This window comes from Lathyrus oleraceus, chromosome 7 (assembly GCF_024323335.1).
Source record: "Lathyrus oleraceus cultivar Zhongwan6 chromosome 7, CAAS_Psat_ZW6_1.0, whole genome shotgun sequence".
In the NCBI taxonomy this organism is placed as follows: Eukaryota; Viridiplantae; Streptophyta; class Magnoliopsida; order Fabales; family Fabaceae; genus Lathyrus; species Lathyrus oleraceus.
The window spans coordinates 485,864,216-485,877,101 of record NC_066585.1 but is presented as its reverse complement, the minus strand read 5'-3'; the positions used below and the strand labels follow the sequence as shown (position 1 = coordinate 485,877,101).

At 33.1% G+C, this 12,886-nt stretch overlaps 1 pseudogene; it reads left to right on the top strand.

Moving 5' to 3' along the window:
- The first annotated feature begins 2,921 nt into the window (after nt 1-2,921).
- LOC127104473 (replication factor C subunit 4-like) lies at nt 2,922-10,601 on the top strand (annotated as a pseudogene).
- Nucleotides 10,602-12,886: the final 2,285 nt, after the last annotated feature.

Sequence of the window (12,886 nt, the reverse complement as noted above, 5' to 3'; positions counted from 1 at the left end):
TAAGAACAAAACATTTTCATTCAAAGACATGTAATTGGGAATTATTCAACTTCCTTCCTTTTTATAACTCATAGGGTATCAACCTTAGAATTGGTATTATCAAGATGTGATTAGTTATATAGAAAGCAATGCTTACTGTGTCAACCTAAAAGTTTTTAGGAAGATTAGTCTCATTGAGCATCATCCTCGCCAGCTCTTCTAGAGATCTACTTTTCCTCTCCACTACCCTATTTTTTTAGGGAGTTCTTGGAAAGGAAAATGAGTGCTAAATGTTATTCTCATTATAAAAAATTTTGAATTCCTTATTATGGAATTCTCCACCATGATCACTTTGGATCAATGTAATGCTTAATCCTTTTTCGTTTTGGATAAACTTAGCAAGTTTTTGAAAGGAAGCAAACACATCTCTTTTCTAAGATAACAATAGTGTCCAGATATAACGAGAGTAGTAATCCATAACTATAAGGTCATAGATATTTCCGTAAAAACTCTTGGTTTTAGATGGGCCAAAAAGACTCATGTGCAAAAGTTGTAAGGTCTAGTTTTTAGAAATAATATTTTTAGCTTTAAAAGATGTCTTTTACTTGTTTACCCTTTAGGAACATATCACATAATCGACTTTTCTCAAAACTTAAGTTTGGAAAACCAATCACTAAATCCTTGTAAACCAACATGTTTAAGCGAGTGACGTGGATATGGGCTATTCTCATATGCCATAGCCATTATTCATCCTCGTTGGTTAGAAGACAAACATCATTTGAAATAATTTTGTTTAGATTCATGGTGTCGGTATTTCCATTTTTAGAGCTGGTAAAGATGGTTTGATCAAATTTTGATTTTACATCTCTTCATCCAAAAGAATAAAAGGTTATAATGTTACTACAATGCTTAGTAAAATATACTTTAAACCAACAATTAAAAGAACCTGTCGAATCTTTGTATTGGGGAAATTACCAACAATGCCAATACCAATGATTTTTCCCTTGTTTTTATCAACATAGGAGACAAAACCTCCTTTTCAAGGAGTGAAAAAATGAGAACATATATTTATCTCTGGTGGTCATGTCTTTTGTTTGAACAACCATTATCAACGTATCACTTAGTGTTTGATACTTTAAAGTACTAATGCGTCAAAAACTTAGGTATTAACTTTAGGTACTCAAATTATTTTGGATCCTCTAATATTAGTTTGACAAATATTCCCACTAGATTTTTCACGAGGATCATAATCGTAAAAATATGAAATAGACATGTTTCTTATTTTGTGTTCATGATGCTTTTTATAGAAATAAGAAAAAGAATGAATATGTTCTCTTTCATGAGTTTTCTTAATAAAATAAAATAGAGAAACATGATTATCTTTATTGCAATAATTTCATTTAATATTTTTTCACTTAGGAGTTTGATGACATATATTATTAAATTTTTTGACATTATTATTAGGTTCATAACCTAGGTCGGCTTTATTATATGAAACTCTTTGATTTCCAAGTAGAAGATTCAAGTTATCTTTTCCTTAGTAAATTTATCAAGTGTGTTTTGTAAATATTTGTTTTTATTTTTTAAAATGTCACATTGATCACACATAATATATTCGTCTAATACTTCATGAGAAGAGGAAGAGATATGAATTAAAACATTTTTCCTTTCTTTAAGATTTTATCTTTCTTCCTAGAGGTTTTTATTATCAAATTCAAGGGAAAAAATAGTTTCTTTAAAAGTTGACACAAACTATTTTGACTTACTTTCTTTCTTTATTAAAAATCTTACAAATACAAAATAAGTCATGATAAGAGAAATAGGAAGTTACCTCGCTTTCTTCATGATTTTCCATGAAACATATGTTGATTTCTTCAACATATGAGGAATCCATGTCACTGTCATCACATGAAATGTAAGCCTTTTAATCTTCATTTTTTTTAAACTTCTATTAATTGTGGTTTTTTTTTATTTCTTTCTAGTTCTGAGGGAAATTTGGTCTTCTATGCCAATTCTTTCCACATTGAAAACACATAGGAGTGAAGGATGATCGTTCTTCATTATTTTTTTGCTCATCTTGTTTTCTTTTCTGCGTTTCATAAACCTTTTGGAGTTCTGAATGATCATTGTCATTTCTTCGTTGGAGTCTGAGTCTTTTTCTTTCTCTGTTTTGAGAGCTAAAGTTTTATTCTTCTTGTCACCTTCATCATCATTTACAAGTCTTTTCAGCTCCATCTCATGTTCTTACAATTTAACAAAAAGGGTATCCAAGTCCATGGATGATAAATACCTTGATTCAGATATCATAGTGACTTTTGGTTGTCAACTGCAATTTAAATATCTAAGGACTATTACAACAAAGTCCCCACACTAGTACATAAATACTTTTTTAGCAAAGGTTTTTAACAAAGATTAAATAAAAAAATATAATCTCCATTAAATTTCTTATGTCGTCTATGTTCAATAATTGACTTAAGAAGTGTATTTATTAAGCCAAGTGTCTCGCATCTAATCTAAGAAATTTAATTTCACTCAAATAAGTTAATTTTTATTTTTTTTCTCTCACTATCCCATCCATATTTTTGGGAGATTTTACTTTTCTTTTATTATTTTTTATTCATTATTTTTATATATTTGATTTTTTGACCCCATAAATTAGAAAGAGGAACAAACCTAAATTGATTTTACATTTTCTTTCACGTACTCGCTCGTGTTTTCTTTCTCTCTTCGACAAATACGACGCAATTTTCCAGATCCAAGTCAGAACCAACAAACACTCGTGGTACCGCTTTCGTTGTCTACTAAAAGAGCATCTCTATTGATGTGAAACATGCATTATAGGGCAAACAAATCGGGAAAATGATGGTGCCATATACAAATACCAGCAACTACCTCTAGTATAGTAGAAGAGAGAAAGTGTGATTTTAAAGAGAAGAATCAAGATGGCGCCAATCATTCAATAAACTCAACCATGGGTCGAGAAATACTAACTAACCACTTTATCTTCGATTCAATCTCAATTTTATTCATCTAATTTCTATTTTCGTATATCCTATTTCTCTTTAATTTCTATCAGTCACCTAAAGCAAGTGAAATATGTTGCTCACCAAGAAGAAGTATTTTGAGTATTCACTAACACCCTAGAAACCAGTGTAGTGGGGTATTCGTTACTTTTAGATTTATTGACTAAATCAAAAGTAAGCATACAATCCGAGTCGCCACCACACTTCTATTTATCCAAAGGAAAGGTTAGAAAGCGAACAAAAACCGAGAAGTTTTATCAAATCAAAAACTAATAAAAATGTCAGAGTTCTGGGTAAGGGGGTTTGTTATGCAATGGGAATGTTTTAAGCACCCAAAAAATCCTTAGTACTCTAAGGGAGCCCTTTTCACTAATGTTGTAAGGTAGGTTGGTATTTGTGAAAAATATTTGTGCAAACATGATTAGGGAGATGAGAAAAGAATATACAAATTATTTATAATTTTTGTGTTTGAATGGATAAACCCATTGCCTACGTACCATCTTAAAAAAGATTAGGATCAAAACCTCGTAGTTCGAGGTAAAAATCTCAAAAGAAGTAGGTGAATTGATTTGATCAAAAGCCTTAAGGTCTTTTGTTATCAAAGGGAGAAAACTCAACCTAAACCAACAATCCACCATGTGAGGAGAGCTTCAACATACTAGTGAGGGATCCACCCTATAATAAGTATGGAAGACTTATAGTCCAATCACTAAGGATGAGGTGAGGTTTACATTAACCACTATGATAACTCAAACCTATGACTAATGTTCATGAAAAAAGTTTTAACAAAGGTGGTCATTGGAACCACAAAGAATCATTTGAAGTGAGTTATATTTACCAATTAGAAGTATTCACAAAATGAAGTCAAAGTTGACTTAAGATTCAATTCAAAATAAGTATTAATGAAAAGAGTTTGAAAAATCAAAGGCATATGGCCTAGGTTTCTAGTTTTTGGAGACAATGTCAATGTTTGCACAAAATGAATTTGGCTTGGGTTAGAGTGGAGAGAAGAAGAGAAAGGCTAGTCCTAAACATGCAAAGATGAGAGAAGAGAATAAAACCCTTGGAGTTCCTTTCTTGGGATCATAAAGATGATTCAAGATGCTCCTTTCCTTTGGACTTAGCAATTAACTCAAGCAATCAAACAAATATTCAACCAAGCTCCTAGGATCTTCCAATTGGACTTGTCTCTCTTAACTTGGATGCTCATGACAATGGTCCTTCTAATTAGCTCAAGTTTGGAATCCCTATCACACAAGAACAAACAATCAAAAAGCTCACAATGCAATTGTAAGAATGGACAAGAGTGAGTTTAGAATTTGGTCCTTTCAATGTTCATCTTCAAGATTAAGCATTCTAAAGGCATGAAGCCTAGTTGCTCTTTGACAATTTTAGCACTCTAAAGGCATGAGGCCTGGTTGCTCTTCAAACTCCATTAGCATAGGTAAGGTCCTAAAATCTAAGTCCTTTGTCCATTTGCATTGGGTTCACACAATCAAAACAAAACAAGCACAATAGTATATACACAATAATGTGCTCAAGTGAGCAAAAGGCAAATTGCATTAACATAAACATGAGCTCAAGTGAGCAAAGAGCAAAAGCAAATGAATTAATGTGCAAGAAATTAAATTGCATTAAAGTAAATTGCAAGAATTAAAGACTTGAATTAAAAAGTTAGTGTTAATAGTCAATGTTAGTGTGCCATAAGGCAATTTAGCGCTATGTTACGCAATCGTAAGTGGACTAATGTAATAGTCACACCTATCTGAGGCCGGTCAATAAAACTATAGGCAACAAACATAAGTTAGAGACCATGACTAGTAAGCCAAGCTCCTACAACTTGCCATGCCAAAAGAAAAGAAGAATGATCTTGTATTGATTTAGGTTTTTTGCTTGACCAAGAAGCAACCTATCTCTAATGCAAAGCCATTCACTTGATCCTTGATCAAGATGAATTAGATTTGAATCAAAGAAGGTTAAGCCCCTCATATGTCAAGGCTAACCACCAATCTCTAACTCATTGATCAAAAAGAAAAAAAAATGAATAAGAATAAGAATAAGAATGTACATGAATTGCAATTCAAATGAAATATCCAACACACATTGATCAAACATGAATAGAATCAAAGTCAATCAATGGTAAACAGAAGCAAGATGAAGCTTAGAAGTCAAGAAACAAATAAAATATTTTTGGTATTTTTGAAAATTAAAATAATACTTGAATTAAAATAATCAAATAAAGGTCAAACTTCAAATCCATTTCAAATCAACTTGGAAAAGTCCAAATGGATCATCCTAAGTTCAACAAGGTCAAACAAAGTTTGACAAAAAATTTCAGCATTTTTGGAAACCAGAAACTATTTTTAAACAATTAAAAATGAATAAAAAATAACATAATTAAACTAAAATCTCAAATAAATTTCAAATTAATTAAGAAATTGATGAGAATATTTTTCATAGATTCATCATCATTCAAAGATGTTAAAAAAATATTTTTGCATTTTTTGAATATTCGAAACTATTTAAAATGAATTAAAAATAACCAGAAAAGAGAAAATTCACAAAAAATATAAAATGGCAAAATAAAAAATATTAAAAATCATTTTCAGAAACTAGAATTAAAAAGGGAAATAATGCAATTGGTCCCATATTTTTTGGATTTAAAATGAAAGAGATATGAATTTTTGAAATAAAATGAAATTAAGAAAATAAAATGAATTAAATCAGAAAATGCAAAAAGCCTGGCGCGTTGGATCAAATTTCATTAAATGACGTGGAAGATTTGAGGGCAAAGAAACGCGCGCGCATCATAGGCTTTGGTCAAATGAGACACACACAACATTATTAAAAGTCATAACAATGGAAGACATAAATTCAATCTGGAAATCACAATCAACAACCTAGATTCAATCTGGCATGGTAGACGGTGGTGTACACCACCGTCTTCTCTGGTGAGCATGCCAGCTCCGGCCAGAGTTGCAGGTCATGAAATCTTGATGAAAACACACGATCCTCATATCATTGGGAAGCTGGGGTGATGTATGTAACACCCCAATTAAAATAAGATAATTATTTAATTTAAACTAATATTTTTTATTAATTTAATTGAATAATTGGAATTTTGGATTATTATTACTATTATTTTGGAATAAAAATTATTGGGATAATTATTTATTGGAAGTATATATAAGTTGGAATTAAGGAAAAAGTCCCATTTTGGAGAAAAAAGGTTTTTACGTGAAAAACAGAGAAGCGATCGTGAAAGAGGAAAAGGGCAAAGGCAGAGCAAGAGGAAGAAGGTTGGAGAAGGGAAGAGCTTGAAGCTTGAGATTCGCCGGATTATTCAGGTAAGGGGGGTTTATCATCGGTTAAAGGGTATTATATGATAATATGTACTGGGTAGTGATAACCATTGTTTATCTCTGATTAGATTGATGTATGATGAATTTGTGAAATAGTGGATGAATGAAATTGGATGATAATTGAAAGGAATTCGAAGAAATTTAACATCTATGCACATAACGGCCAGTGGATGAATGAAATTGGACGATAATTGAAAAGGAATTCGTAGAAATTTAACATCTATGCACATAACAGCCAAATGACGTTTGCCATTATGCCTTCGGCGTTCGCCGTTTGGGTTTTTTTTTCAGAATAAGAGCGTTTAACGCTAATGGCGTTCGCCATTAGCCTAATGGCGTTCGCCATATCAGTTTGACAGACAGTTTTTCCAGAATGAGAGCGTGTAACGCTAATGGCGTTCGCCATTAGCCTAATGGCGTTCGCCATATCAGTTTGAAGGGCAGATTTCGCGTTTTAAACTCCCAGATGTGATATCGTGGTAATGTTGTTGTTGTTTTGTTGGGTCTTGAGTAGTATAGGCATTAGTAGAGTGTGCTAATACTGTTTTTGATTATGTGGCATGATATGATATGCTTATGTGATAATATACTGATGATGTGTGATGGTATGCATGATGCTGTGAATGTATCAGTTATGTGTGCACTTGTGAATAAACTGTTTTATGGCTTAGAGTGTGAGCATATGTCTATTCTTGAATTGTTGTTGATGATGTAGCATGGCTAGGTGATTAGCATGCATATTGTGGCCTTTATGGTGGTAGCTAATTCCCATTGTGAGGAATTAGTGAGTTAGTCATTATGGATTGTTGTCGATGTTTGCATGCTAGGTGAATTAGCGTGCATAGCATAGCCCTTGAGGGGTGGTAGCTAATTCCCGTGGTGAGGAATTAGTGAGTGAGTCACTAGGTCTCAAATGAGTGGGACTAGTTGGACTTGGTAGCCGTGCCTGGATTTGGACGGTGAGGTGAACTATATGTTCACAAATAGTCGGTACCGCATGCATGGAGTCTCATTGCATAATATGTGTATGGCGTATAATATGAATGGATGTATTCCAATATTATACGTGTGTTCGTGTTGATATTGAGTATGAATATGAGTTGTATTGGTATTGAATATGATGTTCGAATTGATACTGCCGTTATTGAGTGTGTAGTCTGGTTAGAGTGATTTGATGCGTTAGTTACTTAACATTACATAATGTTGTATAATGCTTATTATATTGATTGAGGAACTCACCCTTACACCTATTTTTCAGGTAACGAGCAGTGAGTTGAATAGGAGCTAGTGCTTGGAGTCTAGTGTAGTCTCCTAGTGGGTCATGCTCTGATAGATGTAACATCGGGAAGGGATGTTTGAATATTTTATTGATTGGTTGTGAACCATTTTGCATGTAATATGTTACATGATGTGAATAATTGAATTGATTTTATCCGCTGCGTATTATGCAGATACTTTATAATTTGGATTAAATAAATGAGCATGACAGGATATTCTGATGATGGTTGTGAAATGATTGTGTGACACCCTTCGGGGCATAATTACTCTGATTGATATGTTGCTATTTTAATTGAAATATTTGGGGTATTTTAGAAGGGTGTTACAATGTACATCACCCTTGTGCCATTGGTTTCTCCTCTAGACTCTCATAGAAAGAGAAATCTGAGAGAGAAAATTATGGTGTTCAAACTGAACTTGATGGATTCATGAAATTAAATACACAATTCAATTGCGTCTTATGAGAGGACTTCAGAGGAGCCAATAGACACAAGAAATGAACAAGATCCAGTGAGTTTCGAATTGAAAAAGTTTGAAGAACAACCTTTAAAGTGCAGCTCTATGAGGCACGATCCTTCCCAATTCTTTGTTGCAGCTTGTTCTTGAGATGGAAATAGAGCTAGGCTAAGGAATTAGAGTTCAATAATCAACCAAGGAAGTTGAAAATTGAAACTGAAAAAATGAAAGTGAAATCCAAAATTCCTTTAGGTGAGGTGTGAGGATTCAGTTTTGCAGCATGTAAGGCGCCTTAAGGTTGGATTTGAGTGAAGCTGGGCATCTCTATTTATAGCACAAGGTGATGTAAGTCATGGAAAAATCATGTGTGCATGAGTTGAGGGTCTCCATGCATGGGCCTGTACAGGCGCATGGAAGGCCCAAATACAATGGCAATTGAGTGTTCAGATGTAAGCAAGATGAATTGGACGTGCAAATTTGATGGAATTGGCTTGTGCACAAATATTTGACATGGTTTCCATAAATGCACATAAACTTTTACCTCTTCGAAAATGCACCTTGCAAAAATGAAACATGGCCTTGTGGGTAATGGTTGGAAAGGTATTGACATGAGGAACAATTGTTATGTTGAACAAAAATCCATTTGGAGTTGGGAAATTAATGAAAACTGATCATGAAGTTCAAGGTACAAAACATGTGTATGTGAATTTTGCCAAAATGGACCATACTTCAAGCCCTTCTGTTTCAATGATGCAAGCCTCAAATAACAAAACCTTCAACATAAAAGTTTTATATATTTTCAAGACAATCAATTTTGACTTAAAGTTTTCATCATTTGGATTTTTGATGAGAAAGTTATGGACACTTGAAGTTGGACTTTTTCACTTTTTAATGACTTTGGTCCAAAGTGACCTATAATGTTTTGCATTATCACATATACTTATTTTAGGATTAGGAAATTTTGTTCAACATAACAAATGACGTAGATATCTTAAACTTTCCAATGCATTTGATCCCACCTCATAATCATGAAAAATGAAGGAGTTAGGTCCTTGGGAAGTTGACCTAACATCAGGGTTTCAATCAAAATGACCTATAATGTTTTGAATTGGATGATGACCTTCAAAGCTTCAAATAAATTTTTAATGAACATAAAAGTTGTTCATATGGTTCTTAGGAACATGTTTTCTCTTGGGGTCATCTTCATTTGACAAACACATAAAAAGTTAGGTCTCAGTGGATTTCAAGATAGTTAGATGAATTGACTGATCAACTTCTTAAGTCCAAACTTCAAATCTTGATGAATTGATGATTTAGGACACTCACATAGGAACATATATGCATGAAATGATGAATTAAAGAACTTCTCTTGATTGTATTTGATCATGGGTTGAGGTTGCTTCATGAGCAAGGCACAGTTGATGCATAGTTGAATTAGGGTTTCCTTGGGAAACAATCCTCAAGCCCTTTGGTTTATATTGATCAAATTGAAAAATTTAGATACTTGGGAGGAATATATGATGATTGATAGCTTTGGGAACCATTGTCATGCTTGCTTTCAACTTCATCTGGCCATTCTTTGAGCATAGGGGCCTCTTAGGAGCCTTGGATCTTATGATTGCTCAAGCTACAAAACAAAAGATGTTAGTGACATATTTTTGTGCTTTTGGTTAGTAAACAAAATGAGAAAAGCAATAATATACAATTAAAGCATGCTTGGTGGTCTCAAACCAACTCACAGAAGTCCCAACCCTAGGGTTAAGGAGCCAAGATGCTATGACCCTTGAGGCAAATGCAATGTGCAATGATATGATGCCATGAGGGATCTTAGGGTCAAAATTAGGGTCTTACAACCAGAAGATTCCCCAAATTCTCTTCTACGGTCCTCATGACACCGGAAAAACCACCGCCTCCCTCGCCACCGCTCACCAACTTTTCAGGTACTTTTTATTGTTTTGTGACTTTGAATTCATTGATAATAAATAATTTGACGAATAATTTATGAAAATGATGTTATATAGGTCTGAGCTTTATAAATCTAGGATTTTGGAACTAAATGCTAGTGACGATCATGGTATTAATGTTGTTTGACACAGACTAAGATCAAGGCTTTTCCAACTGCCATTAACAAAATAAGTACGTGAAGTTCAATATTAGTTTGAAAGAGTGTTATTTTTTACTCACTTCTTTGCTTATGAGAATTGTATATGATTTGGGTTTGTGATGTTTCAGTGGTTATCCTTGTTTGCCATATAAGATCATTGTTCTCGATGAGGTGGATTCAATGATAGAAGATGCTCAAGTATGTTTACTTTTTTTTTCATCCTTGACTTAGGTTGTTTAATTAAGTTCTATAATTTGTAATGGTTTTATGCAATGTACAACTTGGATACATAATGCACTGAGGTGTACAATGGAAACTTACTCTAAAGTTACAAGGTTCTTTTTTATACGCAACTACATTAGTAGGTACATAGTCTTCTATGAATCCGTTTTCCGTTAGCAAGCAAGGGTCTAGATAGATTACAAAAACCTAAACCCCTCAACTCCAAAGGATGAGTTTGAAACAAATGTGGCTGATATGTCAATTCATGTCAAGTTGCATGTCTCTGCTTCACTACGGGGAAAAGTATGCAAGTATCTTCCATATGGTTTTGTTTCTTGTCCCTTAAGCTTTATTTCAGTTTTAGTCTTATATCATTGAGTCACCTCTTCAATTGTGCATTTGAGGATCAAGTTTTGGATCCGTATATTTTAGCATGCATGATTCAAACTGTTCGTGTTTGAGTATGAGCATTATGCTTTAAGTAAATTAGTCGAGTTTTTGGATCAAGAACCATATTTGAGATTGGTTCAAGTCATGAAACAAGTAGAATCTTAAAACAACTTTAAATAAAGTGCAACAAAAATGGAGATACAATCTACCATGAATTGCACTAATGAAGTTGTTTTCAAACAAGTAAAAGATACAAAGATGCTAAGAATAGACACTCTAGAGAAGAAAAGAAAAATTGACATTTTTGTCTAAGAGTTTCATCAAATCTTTTATCAAGAAAAACGTTCATAATGAGAGACTCCCTTTTTTTGTTTGGATCAAAGAGACAACTATTTAAATCTAAGGTGAAAATTTGGAAATTTAAAGTTATGATTCAAATTAATATTCAAACCCATGACTGGAGTCAAGTGTAAACCATGATTCAAGTCATATTATGTTGTGATTCGAGTCACTTGTAATTTATGATTCGAATAAAATCTAGCAGAGCCAAATTCTTGCTTTCAAAGAAATCTATCATCCGAGTCAAGTTAAACTTGTGATTCAAATCAAAACACATAGTGGCAAATTCCAACTTTCAAAAATTGTATGATTCGAATCACACAATGTACATAATTCAAATAAAGCAATTCAACATCTTGATTCAAGTGTTCTAACATGAGATTCAAGCAACACTTGATTACAACACAAAAACCAACTTTCTAGGCTCCAAAAGAGAACTAAAGATATCATGGACCAAAGTTCTAATTAATTGAGTAATGAGGAGACTTAATATTCAATACTAAATAGCTTAAGCAAACAAAATACTATTCAAATGCGAATAAATCATAGGCATGTGTATAATCAAATAATGAATAAATTATAAATACGAAAATAACCATAACGCATACGCACAAATTGATAATGTCAATAATCAAATAACGCATACACACAAATTAATAAAAATTTCAAAACTAAAAGATGATACCGTGATTGTAATTTCAATGCTAATGGACTTAGAATCCATATACGAAGACCGATTAACGGCCTTGGATAGAATAAAAACACTAAGTAAAAGATGGCTAGATCCTACAAAAGCGAGTCAAACTCAAGTGTTTTGTTGAAGGTGAATTAGTTTAGAAAATATTTTACTAGTTGGGATCAAAGATCATAAGTTTGAAAAATGATTCCCAAATTGGAAAGGTTTCTTCATGATTAATAAGGCATATGACTAAGATCCATATCAACTAATAACTCTAGAAGGAAACGAGTTTAGTAGAAACATCATTATAAATTATTTAAACAAATTACTACCATACTATTTCAGAGAGTATTGAAAATCAAGATGAAAATTCCATCAATAGTATAAAGAGGTGGTAGCCATAAAGGTCAACTACCTAGTCAACCCACACGGGGAAGATTAAACAAAAGCTACCAAGGACTTTCCTAAAAGAAACCTCATCCCATTGTTAGTTGTAGGTTATATGGTTAACTCCCCCTTTCATTTCTATAAAGAAACCTTGAGAATTTGATTATGAATCCCCAACCATTACCATTAGTGTAATATCCTTGACTCCATTATCTATTAAGGGAGATAACAAAATGTGTGCAATGAGGTTAACACCGAATGGATGCAAGATTAATTGCCCACCAAGAATGGGTGAGGTTGTTGAAGACGATTACATAATCTATCTATTTGCCTCCTTGGTAGCACTACAAACCTCTCTATACAAAAAATACATGAATCTTCATGACTTGGAAAAAGAAATGAAGATAGTTGATTAGCAAAAAAAATATACGGCCTATCTCCCTATGAACAATAAAGAGATGAGTTACCTTAGTTACAAATATGTCACATTTCTTAATTAGAAGCAGAAACATTTGGGAATTTTCTTTGATCCAAAAAGCAAGGTTGAGGCCGCCTACTCCCATTAGGCACCCCATCTGTAGGAATGCGAGGATTTATGTTTATGACATAATTGGAAAAGATAGCACACTTTTAAATTAACATGGTTGTTTTTGTTTTTAGACATACT